At 34.8% G+C, this 17,744-nt stretch overlaps 2 long non-coding RNA genes across 3 annotated transcripts in view; one reads left to right on the top strand and one right to left on the bottom strand.

The window, feature by feature from the left end:
- LOC112128769 (uncharacterized) overlaps window positions 1-118 on the bottom strand; it is a 30,202-nt gene extending 30,084 nt beyond the window's left edge. For both annotated transcript variants that reach the window (XR_008513025.2, XR_010136952.1), the window contains exon 1: window positions 1-118. This exon is cut by the window's left edge and continues 26 nt beyond it. This is a non-coding gene — a long non-coding RNA (uncharacterized LOC112128769).
- LOC129049736 (uncharacterized) overlaps window positions 1-9,817 on the top strand; it is a 10,884-nt gene extending 1,067 nt beyond the window's left edge. The window contains exons 3-4 of the long non-coding RNA XR_008513023.2: window positions 6,406-6,446; window positions 9,256-9,817. This is a non-coding gene — a long non-coding RNA (uncharacterized LOC129049736). The remainder of the gene's footprint in view (window positions 1-6,405; window positions 6,447-9,255) is intronic.
- The last annotated feature ends 7,927 nt before the right edge of the window (window positions 9,818-17,744 follow it).

The raw sequence follows: 17,744 nt of genomic DNA, 5'->3' as shown, positions 1-17,744 counted from the left end.
GTCTGAGACAGTTTCACAAGGGCTGTATCTGGCAAACTCCATTTTTACCAGATGGTTTCTAGAGAAACCCTCCAACTCCATCATTCTACAATTAACCATAATTTTTCTTAGGTGAGTATCATTTGGTAGGAATAGACAACCAGCGAATAGGCCCTGAATTCCGCTACAGTTGTGCATTGGTAACAGGAATGGAATGAAGAGAGAACAAGAATAATTTCTCAGCAAATAATTCTTATTGAATTATGTAGGGGAATTTCAACTGATTGCTTTTCCGTTGTCAAATGTTGAACATTCTCTTAGAGAAGAAATCACTGGCATACTGAAGGAAGTTCATCCCATCTGGCTTTGGAGCAGGTCATAGGCTTTGGAGACCTATGCTAATTCTTTCAGGTTGCTAGGGAGCTAACTCATAAATATCTATTTCAGTGTTCTAAAATGATTAAATGACATCATAATGACCTGGTTTAAAGAAAATGTTACAAGAGATCCCCTAAATGATACCCTGGTGGCCTGAAAGAGTTAATGCAGTTTCCTTAAGTGCCCAATTCAATCTTAGTTTGCAATATACAGAGCAGGGAATGTGTCCCAATAACTCACTAATAGCCATATCTAATAAAAGTATATTAAGGAGAGATAAGTTCTTTGAAGGAGTCTATCAAAGAGCAGGTGGCAATTCTGATTAATACAGCTCTGCTAAGAAAGGAGAAATGGAGCCTTTGGAAATTCAGTAATCCTATAGAGAAACATTGAGATGATGCCCTTCTTAAAGAATATCTCAAGAGATCATGATCCATGACAACAGATACTATGTTTTTCCAAAATATAGTTAAGGATTATGTGTAACACACTCTGGCAGCAAACAATATTTTTTATAGCGAGACTGGGAGAGTACGAGAATGTTTTTCTAAGTTTTCAATGTATTCAATATTGTATATCTATGTAATATATCAGAAAAGCAGATAGAAATTGGAAACAGGTCTCTTATTATAGTATAAGGAATATTTTTACTATACAAGTTGTCAAAACGTGATCATTTTATATAAAGTTTAATATTATTAGATCAAATTCTACAATCAAGTTGGGCATCAGATGAAGAACATGAGAATGAAATAGAAGAGAAAGAGAAGAGAGACAATTTTAATAGTAGAAGTAGAAAACACATTTTGGTATTCAAAGATAATTTAGTCAAATGAATGAATCAATTAATAGAAGCATAGAAACATGGAGCAAAAAGAACTAACCATGAGTTCTGTAATCACCTTAAAATTATTGCACATATAAGTACATATATAGAGTGTTTAAGTCCAGAAACAGCACAAGTAGGAATATATATAGTTATATATTTGTACGATATAAATTTATTCTATGATAAAAGAAATCTTTCAAATCTATGAGCAAGGGAAAAGATTTGGAAGTCAGTACAATGTGACTGTGAAGAGAATGAAATCTTGGCTTGATATCTCTTGGTTCTAATCTCAGCTCTTATTCTTAATAGCTGTATTACCTTGAACAAATCACTAAACTGTCCTTCGATTCCCTTATCTGAAAATTGGGCAGTATAAGCATACTTACATTGAAAAGTAACAGAAATAATAAATGTAAAGCATTTGGCAGAGTATTTGGCTCACAGTAAACCGCAATAAATGCTAATTATTATTATTCAATAAATGGGGATTTAAACAAATGGCTAACCACATAGGAAACACGTTAGGTCCCCCTTATGCCTTATGTAAAACATAGAATCAGATGGATGAAAGAGTAAAATATAAAAAAGAGAATTCTAAAAGTAGGAAAGGAAATATATATGAATATTTATAATAATATTGTTGTTGGGGAAAGCAGGAAACACAAAGCCATAGGCCTATGAAAGACTGTTGAAAAATTTAAACTTCTGATGGAAAAATATGTATAACAATAAAAGACACACAGCAGACTAGAAAAATATTTGTAGTGTATAATACAAAGGGTCATGATAATTTACATAAAGAGTTCCTATCATCAATTTTTCTAAAACATAATGTTTGATCAAGCAGCTAATAAACACAGATGGTATATATTGTGACTTCATTGCTCTTTGTAGTTTCAGAGCCTTCTCAAAGTTTATCTCAGGTAACTTTTTCTGTATATAAAGGAACCAACTTAAATGTTACTTCAGTAGAAAGGCCTCTTCTGATCTTCAATCTAAATATGTTTCTTTAAATTTCCTTCTCATGGCATGTATTTTTTTTGTGTGTATGTCATAGCTCTTGTTCTTTATCACATGTTTATGTCTGTTGGTTTATAACCATTTCCCCCTCATTAGACAATAGCTCATAGGACTGGGTGTATGGTGTTTACACTCTATAGTAAGTCCCAAACATATAGTAGATATTGAAGTAATAAGATCATTTAAAGGGTCCAGAACACTATGTTAAAGCATTTAGCCTTTACATCTAAAACAGCCACAGAAGAATTTTAAGCAGGGTTAAGCCTTATTGGGCTTCAGTGAAGGGTGAAGCATGAAATGGAAAGTTTACACTTAGAGGCCAGGTGCTCCTTTAGAAAAGGGATTGAAACAATCTAAGAAACTGGGAAGATCTAAACTAAGGAAATTTAATGCCAATATAGGAATAATTCCAAAGATACTTAAAATTAGATGATTTTAACTGAAGTAGAGTATGCATAAAGGGAAACAATGAGAATAAAATTTGATTTTGGATTTTAGAGCAGACTAAAATTTTGATGCTATACCAAGACATTTGTAATTTTTCCTCTGAGAAGTAGAAAGCCAATGAAGAATTTTGAAAATTAAATTTTGTTTGTCTTTCATTTGCTTACTTGTATGTTTTAAATCATCTTGATTATGAAGACTAAGTTATTGAAACACATGAATTAGACTTCTGAGGACCATAGGAAAGTGAAGTTTTTGTTCTGTGAGTTACTAGTCTCAAATTTAGCCATAAGTATCTAGAGGCAAGGTCATCTCAATGAAAAATTTTGGGATCCCGACATCTATTGTCAAATGAACTTCCTTTATCATCATTATCATTACCACCACAATCATCATCAACATCACCACTCCCAACAACAATAATGGCAGCAATGAGAACCACAACATCAACAAACATTTGTTGAAAAATTATGTAAGATACTGCAGTAGGTTCTTGAGTACATAGAATTCTGCCATAGTCCGCAATATGGAAAAAGTAAAATATGTGCATTAAAATAACACTATTCATGTAGAGGAGCATGTGATAAAATGAGTAGTAAGGAAATAATTTTTTCTGGAGTTTAAAGAGAGAATTGTTCGTAGACCGAAGTGTCTTTAGAAAAAGGTTGATGGAGAAGGTGACACTTGAATTGGTCTTTGAGGAAGAAACACATTCAGATAAATATAAATGTACCTACTGAGGCAGAGGTACTACAAGAGTGGAAGAGGAAGTTCCTATGGCCTCTTCTAAGGACAAGTAGACCAGTATACAAATAAGAGTGCTTTGACCATACCTCAGAGTTCATAAAGAAAACTAAAAGAAATATTCAGAGAGCTGGATAGAAACAGATTTTAAGGTATTTTGAAAATAAGATACTTTACTACAAATAAAGAGTAAACTAAGGTTTATTTTGAGGAAAGTGGAGAACCACTTACCTGTTCAGAGCAAAGTAGCTACTTGTAGAAAGTTGTGTTTTAAGATTTAGAGAATGAACATAATGAGCATGTTCAACGTGAAGCTTAGGGGTTAAAATTCTGGTTAAAGAGACCACTGTGATGGCAGTTTTTTGTTTTGTTTTTTTGTTTTTGGTACAGGAAAAGGAGAACCTGATGTAAGAAATCAGAAGAATGGAATAATATGAATTTCTTTCTCTTATCTTTTATTAGGAAAAATTTCAAACAATATTAAAGAGAATATAATGAACCCCCAAATATTCACCACTCAGCTTCAAAAATTATCAATTCATGACTAATCTTATTTTATCTATATTCTTGCCTACCTACTTTACCTCCAGATTTTTTGAAGCCAATCATCATTTCGCTTCTCCTATTTATTTAATATAAATTTATAAAAGATAAGGAATAATGAAAAACAATCATAACACCATTTTCATACCTAAAAAATTAATAATTTTTAACAATCCCAAACATGCAATCAGTGTTTAGATTTCCTCAATTTTTATATAAAATTTCTCTATAATTAATTTCTTTGAATTATTGTCCAAATAAGGCCCATTCACTTCAGTTGGTTTATGTTTCTGAAATCTTTTTAAATCGTTAGTTTCATCTTTCACCTCTTTTTACTTGAAACACAGTCTCTATTTTGCTGACCACATACTCAGGGTAGGATTTGCTATGCACTTCTGTTTCCTATGTATTCCTGAAAATGGTGGTTGAATTTAAAATCTTGAATAGATTTAGGTTCAATTTTTTTTTTTTTTTTTTTGGCCAGAATTGGGCCAGGCACCATGGCTCATGCCTATAATCTCAGCACTTTGGGAGGCCCAGGAGGGTAGATTGTTTGAGCCCAGGAATTCGAGAACAGCTTGGGCAACATGGTAAACTCTGTATCAAAAAAATAAATAAACAAAAAATTTAGACGAGCATGGCGTGCCCCCTTAGTCCCAGCTACTTCTTTGGAGAGTGAAATGGGAGAATCATTTGAGCCCAGAAGGTTGAGGCTGTGATCTCGCCACTGCACTCTGCACTCCAGTCCAGGTGAACAGAACAAAACCCTTTCTCAAAAAAACAAAAAACAAAAACAAAAACAAAAAAACAGAAACAGAAAACCAAAATAATTGTTTATAGGTTGTGTTGTATACTATTAGAGGAATATAATCTTTCGTTGTCTTTTGTTTCCCTGTTGGTATTATAGCAGTTATTACAAAATGATGATATTCTACTTCAATCATTTATTAACTGAAATACTACTATAACAAGAAACTTCTCATAAATAATTTGATTACACTGATCTATAACTCATTTAGAAAATTCAGATGTCTATTGCTTTTTATAAAACAGTTTGCAAACTGATAAGTTGATTCCCTAGCATCTTCCTAAGTTGATTTCCTAGCATCTTCCAAAGTTGACCAGTGAATTTTATTTCTTCATTTTTAAAGAACTGTTATGAGCTCATGGATTAGAACGTGTTTGATGTATTTCAATCTATTGCAATTATTGATTGCAATAATTATTAAACTTCTTATTTAAGTTGACTTCTGAGGCTTTTTGATATAGCCATGGAGCCTTTGAGAGTTTTCTCACATTCTTGTACGATAAGATGCCCCAGGATCATCTTAAATTTCCTACCCAGAACTCAGAATCCTCTATTTCTCCAAGGAGTCTTTATTACTTGTATTATGAAATGATACTTAGAAATTACAATTTGAGTGCTAGAGGTGCTCATTACTATAGCATTGGAAATTGTTTGTATATATATATAGATATCCAGAGGACGAACCTAAGAAATCTGTATTTGGAAATACAAAATTTTTTATGGTTTTGTAAAGATGTTTCCAATTCAAATTCAGGAGGATATGATTTTTACCTTTATTTTACTTTTATTTCCTGCTTCTCTCATGTCAGCAATCCTGGCCTTTAACTGTACTCATAAATCCTTATTTGTCCTTCCCTTAATACACATACAAGTCTCATAATAACAACATATCAATGACATCTACAAATATAATCCACAAACTGTATAATTATTTTCAAGTTTTTGTTGAGTCTGAGAATATATCCAACCAAGGATACACAGTCAAGTTATTGTGTTTTAAAGTCACCGTAAATAGTCCTTCTCTCAGTATTATTCCACTTGTCTGTCTCTTCATACACAGATTCAATATTGTCTTAATTATAGAAAGGTTTGGCTGGGTGCGGTGGCTTACGCTTGTAATCTCAGCATTTTGGGAGGCCGAGGCCGGTGGATCACCTGAGGTCAGGAGTTCGAGACCAGCATGTCCAACATGTAGAAACCCCATCTCTACTAAAAATACAAAATTAGCCTTGGGTGGTGGTGCATGCCTATAATCCCAGCTACTCAGGGGGCTGAGTCAGGAGAATCGCTTGAATCTGGGAGGCAGAGGTTGCAGTGAGCCAAGATTGTGCCATTGCACTCCAGCCTGGGCAACAAGAGTGAAACTCCAAATAAATAAATAAATAAATAAATAAATAAATAAATAAATAAATAAATTATAGGAGGTTCATAATATGTGTTGACAACTTTTAGGGCTAGATTACTCATACTCTTCTTTTTTAGGATTATCCTTTATTTCAGAGTTTTCCTACTTTTTTTCAAACCGAACTGTGTTTAGCTTCAAAGAAAATGAAAACTAATGGTATTTTTATGGAGACTGCATATTTAATACATTAACTCTTCCTACCCAAGATAATGGTATGTCTTTCCACTTGTTCATTTCTACATTTGTGTCTTTCAGGATTGTTTTGGAGTCTTCTGGATATGAGAACATTATAAAAGGTGAAAAAGTAGAACTGAAATATGAAGGGAGAAAAAGAGACAACTATGGTTTCAAGTCTCACTTAGAGAAGAAGGATTGTTTATTTATTTGATGGAAATTGGGTCAATTGAAGACTCTGACACAGAGAATAACAGTACCAGACCTGAGTCCAGTCTTAGCTTTAGTAGCAACAATATGTATCAATCAAATTTATATAGGACCAAATACCAGTGAAAGAAATTAGACATAATTACTGAAAGAATAAGTTATATGACATAGTCACTGTACTTAGCCACATGACATGAAAACCTATGCCCTTTAGAGCAAGCACAGTTCCATGCAAAACTGTAGAGAAGTTTTCTCACCCCTTTTTCACATGCTTCTCACATTGTAGCACCCCTCTTTGAAACCATCCTACTTCTACTATCCTCCAGTTTCTTCTGGATTTGAATGTCCATATCATGCTATGGTCCTTCAGTCAGCTCCTGTGTCAGAAATCAGAGCCCTGCTCTGGCCTCTTCCTTCATCCTGTAACTGTAGTCAAATAAGTCCTGTTAAGTCTACTTCCTTAAAAGCTCTTAATAATCTCTTCCTCCTCTTCATTGCCATTGTCTATGGCACCATCTTATTCAGAACACCATTTTTCTTACCTACAATGTTGAAAGTAACTCTTCAACAGTCCTGTTGCATGCTTTCTCCCATTGTTTCTTATATAACAGATGTGGTGATATTTAGCCTATTTGTAGTTCCTTCAAACCATCCTTTGTGCTGCAATGTAAGTAATCTTTAAAATAACAAGATACATATTTCTATGACCTCCATTGTCTAAAACAAATTTCCAATGTATATTGTAAAAAAATGCCAAAGAGTTTCATGACAAATGCTATATACTATAGTCTTGGGAGAGCCACAGGGTAAATTAGTTCTAAAGAGCTCTCTTTGGTAAAGGAAACTGTTAAAATGTGATCAGCCTAATAAGATCATAATCATATGATTATGAACTACTTTAAATGTACCTATTAATTTTTTCAACCTATTGTTTTGAAGTATATTCAATCTATTTTCTCAAGTATATTTTTCAATATACTTGAGAGTATATTGACCTGAAGAGAAAAGTCCAAACTCCTATGACCTTACTATTGTTCTGACCTCATCTCTCACAGCTCTCTCTTATTCCTGGTGTTCTATTACATGATAATGAAATTTGACAAAACAGTATTTATGTTACTGGGGGTGTGAGGCATTGAGGAAGCATGGCAAATGAGAGGGAAGTGGTAGAAAAATGACTTTTATCATGTGCCTCTAAGAAGAGACATATATGGATTGAGATCCACTTGAAAGGGAAAAGTTAAAAAAAATCAAAACCCAAAAATCCCCACCATTCTGTGGATGCAATCTATATCTAATTGTCTAATAATAATAAATTTCTCACAATGTCAGACGTTAAGAGTACAAAAAAAGAGTTACAAAAGGAAGAGTTTAGGGCAATAAATTGAAATGTGAGTATAGTTGAGGAAAATGCTTTGCTAGATTGAAGTTTCTCCAATCTAGCAAAAAAGGAGACAGGAGAAAAGGAGCAAATTGCAAAGGCAATGGAGGGGAGATAATCAACGTAGCTGATTACTAGAAGAGGATATTTGTGTACTTATTTGTATGGTGTGTGTGTGTGTGTTTGTGTATGTGTGGTGGTACTTGAAAGACAAATTGGATTAGGGTAGTATTTTGATTCTGTGTTCAATTCTCTGAACAATGACCCAGCTTGATAGGCTATTAATGTTTAATAGTCCCATATATTTCTCCTATGCTATCAACAGGAATATCATTCTCATTATAAAATTTTGTGTATCTCATTTGTCTTACATTTTCACAAATATAAAAAAATACTTCTTATACTCACTCTACAGCTCTGTGAACATTCAGAGTAAACCTTTTTAGGATTACTTATGGAAAAGAAAAGAATATTCACTCTATCTTGTATATACAAACCATGTTAACATTATTTCTAGATATAGAACCGGCTGCATATGATTTCAACTGTTATTCTGAACAAATTTAAGTAATTCTTTATTCTCAGCATATTGGCAACATAGAAATGCATTTTAGAGGCGCAGAGGCACAAAGGGAAATTTGAGCAAAATGAATCTGCTAGATATTTCTGCACAGTTTTCATAATTCATTGTTAGGTCTGGCTTCAAGGAGGGCAAAGGTCACATATTTCTTTTTTATATTGAAATAATCACAATATTATTTTTTAGTAAAAATGTTTGATTTTATTCCAAAAAATCTTTAAGTAAGGAGTAAGATTTCTGCATGATCTGCGAAATGAAGGTGGAACAGAATAGAAGGCCTCTTCTGCACAATGTCACCAAAACATCCCGAAGTTTTATCCTGCCTGGAAAATTTCTTACACATGATTCTTACTGCTTAGCTTGAAATTGCACCTAGGAAGAATCTTTTGTTCTCAGTGCTGCCAAAACTTCCATCTTTCAGCAGTGACCTCAGTTTAGCACCTGCTCATAAGATGTGTTTGCACATCGTTGGTACGTTATAGTGACATACATGTTCTCATCTAGGAGATTGTCATAGAATTCAAGAGATGTTAACATTTTTCCATCTGTGTGTGTGAAAGTGACGTTTCCTGTTAATTTTGTTCTCTTGCTGAATTCTCTAAGCAAAAGCCTTCTGTGGGAGGCAGAATGATGTCATTATAGTCATAGCATAAAAATTTTCAACCTTTAGAATGAGACATATTGTGGCATATATATTACTACTTTTAAAAGCAGTGACACAAAAACTAGGAGGATGATGATATCAATTTTATATTTTCAGGTGTGGGGGTTTCCAGGAGACTTGAGAATGACTCCAGGACTCATAGTTCTCCTGGAACATCGTTTTCCACTGTAGCCTTAGAAGAGGAAAGCCCATCTATGGATACTTATGTTTATGAGAATAGAGACTTGACTGTTTAGTGTCAGAGGAATAGAGAGTTTGGCAAGCAGAACAATCTATCAGTGACTGCCTTCGGAAAAAATGGGCCATTTTTAGTAAAATTTTTCATGATTACATGATTTAAAGTAAAATAAATTAGACTTTTGATTTCAACTCTGTGTTAGTCAGAGTTCTCCAGATAAACGGAACCAATAAGAAATATATACAGGAAATGGCTCACACATTATGGTGGCTAAGAAGTCCTATGATGTGCTGTCTTCAAACTGGAGAACCATAAATGTCAATGGTGTAATTCAGTCTAAATCTGAAGGCCTAAGAACCAAGAGAAATGATGGTGTAATTCCTGGTCTGAATCCAAAGGCCTGCCAACCAGGAGCTCTGATGTCTAAAAGCAGGAGATGTCCCAGTTCAAGCAGAAGGAATAAATTCATCCTTTATCGTCCTTCTTGTTCTATTTGTGTCCTCCATGGATTGGATGTTGACTGTCAACACTGGTGAGGGCACATCTTTTTTACTCAGTGTACTTATAGAAATGCTAATCTCTTCCAGAAACACCCCCACAGACATATCCAGAAGTAATATTTTAATAGCTATCTGGATATCCCTTAACCCAATCAAGTTGACACATAAAATTAACCATCAAAAGCTGTGACACGTAAAAAGCTTTTACTTTTTTAATACTTTTACTGGACCCATTAGATAACTGAGGTTCCAGAGTATACTGCTACCTTGAAATATAGAGAGACAGGCAAATATGGAGATGCTTTCAATCTCCTTTTCTGGAGAAGAAGCCACTGGAGTCATAAGCTGACAAGAACACTCAAATGATAGTTTTAATTTATTGTTGGAGGCTCAGTGTGGACTACCATGAGAATGAGAAATTCCTGTGAGCTGCAATCTTGGTGCTCAGCGCTCCAAACCCCCAAATACTTTATTGGGTTTTTCCTGCAGGAACCACACTAAATTCACATGTTGAAAAGTCAAAAAATATCTTCTCCTGGTTCTGGGAGGAGAAGGGGAAAATTAGCCAGTGTTAAATACTCATAGAGCATTCTCTACAAAAAAAAAAAAAAAAGTTTACTCTGTAAGGGTAAGACTTTACTCGAGCCTTAGCCTCCTGATGATAAGGAAGGCATAAGGAAGTCATTCCTTCCACTCCAGCATCGTCTGGTCTTTCTGTGACATTTAAGGGGGGAAAAAAACTAAGAACTGTAACTTGTGAAAGTTACAGTCTATGCCTAAAGACCCACTAAAAGACAGATTTAATCATAATACTGTAGAATGCTCTTCCTCCCTGACTCCTTACCATCACATCAATAAGGATCCAGTATAATATGTTATTTCTCAAAGAGCTGTAAGATAGGCTTTATCTAAAGAGTTCCGAGGGACACTAAACACAACAGGGGAGACAAAAACAAGGGCACTCTAGGCATTTGAATTCTCTGGCACCTACAACTACAACCAACAGTAAACATGGCCCTACTTCTAGCCACATTATCATAAAACCCCACACTAAAGGTCTACTTACCTCAGTTCCTAACACCTACTTCATGCATCATATTTGACTTTCAACCAAAAAAAAAAAATTTACAAAACATAACAAAAGGCAAGAGAAAATGGTCTGAAGACAAAGCAAACATCAGATAAGACTCAACTATGACACAGAGTTGGAATCATCAAGGAATTTAAAATAACTGTTACTAATATGTTTGGTATGCTGTAAAAAAAAAGGTAGAGAGAATAATAGAACAGATAGGTAAATTAAATAGAATGATAAAACCTTCATGAAAGGAAAATGCTAGAAATCAAAGCCTTGGTAATAGAAATGAAAAATTCTTTACAAGGGCTCATCAGCTGATAAAAATTAAGTTAACATGAAGATAAATCATTATACATTTTCCAAACAGAAATGCAAAGAGAAAAGAGAAAAATAATTTTTAGAAAAAAAAAAGAAGAATCAATAAATGTAACTTACATAATAGCAGAAGGAAAAGAAAGAGAGAAAAGGACAGAGGAAATATTTGAAGGAATAATGGCTGAGGATTTTCCAAAATTAATGGCCAAACCAAACCATAGATCTAGAAAGCTCAGAGAACACTGAGAAAGATAAATACCAAAACATCTAAGCATATTAAAATCAAACTTCAGTAAACAAAGGCAAAGAGAAAATTTTGAAAGAAGTCAGCAGAAGAAAACAAAATAAAACTTACTTTTCAGGAAAAAGGAAAATAATTATAAAAGACTTTCCTTCTAAAACTATGTTATCAAAAAGACAGTGAAGTGAAATATTTAGTATTAAAAGAAAAGAAAAATGAAATCTAAAATTTTATATCCAGTGAAATTATTCTTCAAACTTGTAGGCAAAGTAACAACTTTCTCAGACAAAAATCTGAGGAAATTTATCATCAATAGGTTTCTTCCCTACAAGTAATATTTTAAAAATTCTTTAGAGGGAAGGAAAATTGTATGATTCAGAAACTCACATCTAAATAAAGAAAGGAAGAACATCAGAGGAGGGAAAATTAAAGGCATTAAATAAAATTAAAATATTTTTTCTTCTTAATTATAAAAGATATCTTTTTATTTACAGTAATTGTAACAATGTATTGTGTGATTATAGTCCTTGGATAAGTTAAATGACAGTAACATCATAGTGGATAAAAGCAGGTAATCAATGAAATTGAAAACAGAAAACAATAGAGAAAAATCAATGAAATCCCAAGCTGGTTTGGAATGATAAATAAAATTGATAAAACTATAAGAAGGTTAACTAAGAAGAAATAGAGAATACAGAAATTCACAGCATCAGAAAGGAAAGATGTATTATCTGTACTGGTCCCACAAACATCAAAAGAATAGTAAAGAAATATTAATAACCACAGATCTAGAAAGCTCAGAGAACTCTGAGAAGGATAAATACCAAAACATCTAAGCATATTAAAATCAAACTTCAGTAAACAAAGGCAAAGAGAAAATTTTGAAAGATGTCAGTAGAAAAAAACAAAATAAAACTTACTTTTCAGGAAAAAGGAAAAGAATTATGAAAGACTTTTCTTATGTTTCTTAATTGATACTTTATAAGAAATGAACCAATGCTTTGAAAAATACAAACTGCTGAACTCATACAAGGAGACTACCTTATTTGGATATACCTATGTATATTCAAAAAATTGAATCAATAATTAATAACCTTCCAAAATAGAAAGCACCAGTTAGGTTCACTTTTAGCAAATATTTAATGAAAAAAATACAATAGAAATTGTAGAGAAATAATATTTTTCCATTAAATGTTTGCTAAATGTTTCATTTCTCTTCCAAAAGGCAGAAACAGTAGGAATACTTTCTAACTCATTCTATGAGGCTGGTGCTACCCTAATACCAAAACCAGAAAAAGACCCAGTACAAATAAAGAAGACTAGAGTAATATCTCTTATGAACATAGATGCAGAAATTCTTAACCTAATATCAGCAAATTAAATTCAACACCATTAAGAGAATGATAACAGCAGTCCAGACCAATATAAAAACATTTGCAAAATACATACCAGAAAAAGACTTGTATCTGAAGTATAGAAATAACTCTTAAAATGTAATTCTTAAAAAATACTAATTTAAAAATAAAAACAGAAATTTCATCAAAGAAAATATACAGATGAAAAATATGTATAGAAAAATAATCAACATCATTTATTATTAGAGAATTTCAAATTAGAGCAATGATGAGATATTGCTGCACACCTAGTAGAACGAGTAAAACTAAAACAATACAAAAAGGTCTAACAATAACAAATGGTGGTGAGGATGTGGAGCAGCAGGAACTTTCATTTATTATGTGTGGGAAGGCAAAATGGTACAGCCAATTTTGAAAAAGACAGTTTCTTATAATGCTAAACACAGTCTTACCACGTGGTCCAGCAATTGTGCTCCAAGATATTTGCCCAACTCTTTTACAAACTTATGTTCACCCAAAAGCCTACACACGAATGTTTATAAAATCTGTTTTCATTATTACCAGAACCTGGAAACTACCAAGATGTCCTTCAAAAGGTGAATGAATAAACAAACTGTGGTATATTCATACAATGGAATATTACTCAGTGATACAAAGAAAAACACTATTAACTCATATGAAGATGAAAATGAATCTTAAATCCCCATTTTAGTGAAAGAAGCCAGTCTGGAAAGCCTACATTCTATAATTCCAATTATATGACATTCTGGAAAAGGCAAATAAATCTACAGACAGTAAAAGGATCAGTGATTCTTTTACTGATCCTTTTAAAAGGAGGAATGGGGAAAAATTGTACAGGTAAAGTACTGGGGATTTACAGTGTAGTGAAACTATTTAGTATAATACTGCAATGTTAGACACATATTATACATTTGTCAAAATCCATATGAAAGTGCAGTACAAAAGTTAAATAATATATTTTTAAATAAATTTAAAAAATCATTTAGACATTTCAGAGATCTCAGGATGAAATGCAATATATGACAAAAATTTGAACTTATTGCAAATATGTGAAACAACCACACTGAAGGTGTTAGGAGAAAAGGTTTTTACTTAAGAAATTTTGGAAATGAATGGAGTCTGAGACTAGGCAAAAGAACTATGCATAAGCACTATACGCTAGTTAACAAATGTTTTTCCCCATTAGTTAACAATTCTGATACTGGTGTACATTTATGCTGGAGTTAAATAATTACGTAAGTGGATAGTGGACTGTGGGATCCACCTTTCATATTGTTGGAATGGGAATTTACAAATAAATGAAGGGAGAAGGCTAGGATCATCAATGTGGTAATGGATTTACATTGGAGACATCAGTATAAGTTTAGCTTAATATAGGTACAGGTGATAATGTTTATAGATATCTGTATATACATGGATTAGAATGCACAGATATATTTCTTTGTTCTGTCAGCTGAGAGTACCTAAAAAATGACATTTCACTGGACAAGTGCACACTGAGTACCCAGATCTTAATTACTAATACAATTTTCCAGTAGAAGGAATCAGAGTTCCATAGATAAATGACTAATTGTAGGTTTGGGGCTGGAAATATGTATGATGCACCTGGATAATCTCACAGCACCAAAAGCATGAAAGAGTTAAACATGTATACACATACACACAAACAAACACATACATACATACATAAATACACACTGGTGGGGGTCTGTCAAAGAGACACGGGATGCAATGGAAAGAATTCTCAAAAGGCATGGATAGAACAATGAGCAAAGAAATAAAGTAGCATTGGATTTTAACCAAAATATAAAATAAATATGCATAAATCTTCACTTATTGAATAAGCAAAGAAACAGTGGAACAAAAACAAAAGGTCTTTGCAGAAGAATACCAAATAATTTGTGTAGCTGCTTCACTCTCAAGAAGATAGGAGCACAATTCTCTGGTTTTAAAGTGAGGGCTATGCATAGGGACTCTCTTTCAAAAAAAAATATAGTATAGAAAGGAATAAAAGTAGCTGCCTTACAGTGGAGAAATTTGACAACTACTGCCTCAGTTGATGATCAAGGTAAACATCAACAGTGATAAATCATGTTGACAGTATGTGCCATTGACATGATGCAATGAAAATGGTACATCTATGGTCTTCCTCCCAAAAAGACATAACCTCAGTGTTTTGAAATGTGAGAAGGACATGAGATTTGGGAGGGGCCAGCGGTAGAATGATATGGTTTGGCTTTGTGTCCTTACCCAGATCTCACAAATTGTGTCTCAACTTGTAATCCCAACATGTCAAGGGAAGGAACTGGTGGGAGGTGATTGAATCGTTGGGGTGGTTTCCCCCCATGCTGTTCTTGTGATAGTGAGTGAATTCGCATGAGATCTGATGGTTTAAAAGTGTGTGGCTGTTACCCTCTCGCTGTCTCTCTATCCTGCCACCATGTAAGATGTACCTTGTTTTCCTCTTCTGCCATGATTGTGAGTTTCTTGTGGCCTCCCAGCAATGCTTCCTGTTAAGCCTGTGGAAATGTGAGTCATTAAACCTCTTTTCTTCATAAATTACCCAATCTCAGGTAGTTCTTTATAGCAATGTGAAAATGGACTAATACAGAACATTGGTACCAAGAGAAGTGGGGTATTGCTATATAGATAATTTAAAATGTGGAAGTGATTTTGGAACTGGGTGGGGCAGAGGCTGGAATAGTTGGGAGAGCTCAGAAGAAGACAAGAACACATGGGAAAGTTTTGAACATCCTAGAGACTTGTTGAATGGTTTTGACCAAAATGCTGATAGTGATATAGACAATGAAGTCCAGGCTGACGTGGTGTCAGGTGGAGATGAGGAACTTATTGGGAACTGGAGCAAAGGTCAGTCTTGCTATGTTTTAGCAAAGAGACTGGTAGCATTTTGCCCATGCCCTAGAGATCTGCAGAAATTTGAACTTGAGAGAGATGATTTGGGGTGTCTGGTTAAAGAAATGTCTAAGCAGCAAAGAGTTCAAGAGGTGACATGGCTCTTTCTAAAAATGTACATTCATATGCATAAAGAAAGAGATGATCTGAAATTGGAACTTAAGTTTAAGAGTTGAGCAGGGCATAAAAGTTTGGAGAATTTGCAGCCTGACTATGTGGGAGAAAAGAAAAACCATTTTCTGGGGAGAAATTCAAGCTGGTTGCAGAAATTTTCATAAGTAGTGAGGGCCAGATGTTAATAGCCAAGACAATGGGGAAAATGTCTCCAGGACATTTCAGAAATCTTCATGGCAACCCATCCCATCACAAGCCTAGAGGACAGGAGGGAAAAATGGTTTCATGGGCCCCACTACTCTGTGCAGCCTCAGGACATGGTGCCCTGCTTCCCATCCACTCCAGCTCCAGCCATGGCTAAAAGGGGCCAACATACAGCTCAGGCCATTGATTCAGAGAGTGCAAGCCTCAAGCCTTGGCAGCTTCCGCGTGGTGTTGGGCCTGCAGGTGTGCAGAAGATAAGAGTTTAGCTTTGGGAGCCTCTGCCAGTTTCAGAGGATGTATGGAAATGCCTGGATGTCCAGGCAGAAGCCTGCTGCAGGAGTGGAGTCCTCATGGAGAGCCTCTACTAGCGCAATGCAGAGGGAAAATGTGAGGCTGGTGCCCCCACAGACAGTCCTCACTGGGGCACTGCCTAGTGGAGCCATGAGAAGCTGGCCACTGTCCTCAAGGGCCCAGAATGGCAGATCTACTGACAGCTTGCACCACACCCCTGGAAAATCCACAGGCACTCAATGCCAGTCAGTCAAAGAAGCCAAGGGGTCTGTGCCCTGCAGGGCCACAGGAGCAGAGCTGCCCAAGGCCTTGGAAACCCACCCCTTGCATTAGTGTGTCCTGGACATGAGACATGGAGTCAAAGGATATTTTGGATCTTTAAGATTTAATGGCTGCCCTATTGGGTTTTGGACTTGCATTAGACCTGTAACCCTTTTGTTTTGACCAATTTCTCCCATTTGGAGTGGGATCATTTACCCAATGCCTGTACCCCCATTGCATCTTGAGAGTAACTAAACTTTCTTTTGATTTTACAGGCTTATAGGCAGAGGGACTTCCCTTGTCTCAGATGAGACTTTGGACTTGGACTTTTGGGTTAATGTTAGAATGAGTTAAGACTTTGGGGACTGTTGGAAAGGCATGATTGTGTTTTGAAATGTGAGAAAGACATGAGATTTTTGATGGGCCAGAGACAGAATGAGATGGTTTGGCTTTGTCTCCCCACCCAAATCTCATATTGACTTGTAGTGTCCACCTCTCGAGGGAGAGACCTGGTGGGGAGTGATTGGATCATGGGGACGGTTTCCTCCCATGCTGTTCTCATGATAGTGAGTGAGTTCTCATGAGATCTGATGGTTTAAAAGTGTGTGGCATTCTCCTCATTGTTCTCTCTATATCCTGCCATCATGTAAGATGTGCCTTGTTTCCCCTTTGCCTTCTGCCGTTATTGTAAGTTTCCTGAGGCCTCCTAGTCATGCTTCCTGTTAAGCCTGCAGAACTGTTAGTCAATTAAATCTCTTTTCTTCATAAATTACCCAGACTAAGGTAGTTCTTTATAGCAGTGTGAAAATGGACTAATACATTCAGTTTGATAACAAGAGGTATATTAGACAAATCCCAATAGGCATTTTACAAAATACCCAATCCATAGTCCCCAAAACTCTCAAGGCCATCAAAACAAGAGAACTCTGATAGCTGTCAAAGTGTAGAGTAGCCTAAGGAGGAATGATAACTAATGTAGTGTGATATCTTAGATGGGGTTCTGAAACAGCAATAATGAAAAGATATTTGGTAAAAACTAAAGAAATCTAAATAAAATGTGGACTTTATTTAAAAATAGTGTATAAATATTAGCTCATTAATTGTAACAATTGTA

The sequence above is a fragment of the Pongo abelii genome, chromosome 15, assembly GCF_028885655.2.
Source record: "Pongo abelii isolate AG06213 chromosome 15, NHGRI_mPonAbe1-v2.0_pri, whole genome shotgun sequence".
Lineage (NCBI taxonomy): Eukaryota > Metazoa > Chordata > Mammalia > Primates > Hominidae > Pongo > Pongo abelii.
This window is presented reverse-complemented; position numbering and strand designations above follow the sequence as displayed.